Genomic DNA, 1,488 nt, shown 5'->3' with positions numbered 1-1,488 from the left:
TCTTCTGTAAACCAATAAATGTAAGCACCATCTTTTAAAGCCAGCTTGCTGGTATCTAAAAAGAAACTTAGCTTTGTATACCGTGGTAGGCTATATGAGATTATTTTTTTATTGCACTTCTGCTTGTTTTTGTCCTTATGTTGTTCCAATTGCTTCCATTGTTTATCTCATCTGTAAGTCGCTTTGTATAAAAGCGTCTCCTAAATGACTAAATGTAAATCTTTGGGTTACTGTCTTCTGTATGTTGTTGTAATGAAGTCATTATATCATGCAATGTCAGTCGCTGCTCAACCTGACTATACGCCTACAGCGGTTGCGATTGAATGTTAATCACAATGGCTGTGTTTCGTTTCGGAAGGCTGCATCCTCTAGAGGTCACATTCGAGGCTGTCTTGTTTCAAAGCAGGTTTGACACTCTGTAGGCACACTTCTAGTGTGACCTAGGGCATTTTCCAAACTGCATTTATGGGCCCTTAAAGGGCCTTTCACGAATAGGCCCCCTTTTCTTAGGTGCGTTCCAAACGAAAGTGTACACCTGAATCCCTTTGTGAAGGGCCCTTTCAAAAGTCTGTTAGGGAGGCGTACATGCCCCGGTCACCTCAAGGAAGTGAGTTACGTTTGTGATCACGTGATCTTGGATTACGAGTTCTCTCGAGGCATTTTGAAGCAAAATAGGTAAGGTTAGGTTACCTACAAATGTAAGTACAATCATTTAGTTTGTATTTGTTTTTCGACTAATTCTGTCAGTGATAAATATGATTTAGGATGGTTAAAATACTGTATAAGATCATTTAGTTTGTGGGAAAATGTTTTATATGTGTAAAAAGGTTTATTTTATCATATTTCTCCTTTATTAATACCAAGTGGAGTGAACACTAAACCCTTCTCCCAAACGGTGAAATAATATACTCCATATTCAACATCCAACAAACGAGCGCTGGATTCAGAAAGGACGTGCGGGGTTGTCAAGGTAACATTAGGCAAGTCTTCCCTTTGTGAGTTCCAAACACATACAGTACATGAGAGACAGTAACGCTATATATCCTTTCAACAGTTCACTTAAAGGGCTCAGCCCTTCGAAGGGAGTAGGGCATAGGGATGCGCACTTTCAGGACACATGAGATGTATCCTTAGTTGTTAGAGATAACCCACAATTCCTTGCGTCGGCCAACGTCTGTTAAATAAAAGTGGGCTGTATAAATGGTAGCAGCTGCACGTTCAATCAAATATGTGACGTTTAAATGTGAACAGTTTACAATTTGTTAATCTTAACAGACATAATAAATAAGTTTACAAGTGTTTAGTCATGTTTAAACGTTTTAAAACAGTAAGGCAATCGTTTAACATTTGTTTAACTCTTTTGGCATTGTTAAGGGGAGAAGGTAACCAACTTTTTACCTCTTAAAATAATGTAGAATTCAATTCCATTCATTTGACATGTGCGCGTGCAAAGTGTTGTCATGGCAACGTGGTACTTCCTGTTTCATT

The sequence above is a fragment of the Triplophysa dalaica genome, chromosome 24, assembly GCF_015846415.1.
Source record: "Triplophysa dalaica isolate WHDGS20190420 chromosome 24, ASM1584641v1, whole genome shotgun sequence".
NCBI lineage: Eukaryota > Metazoa > Chordata > Actinopteri > Cypriniformes > Nemacheilidae > Triplophysa > Triplophysa dalaica.
The sequence above is the reverse complement of the archived record's forward strand: the minus strand, read 5'-3'. Positions refer to the sequence as shown.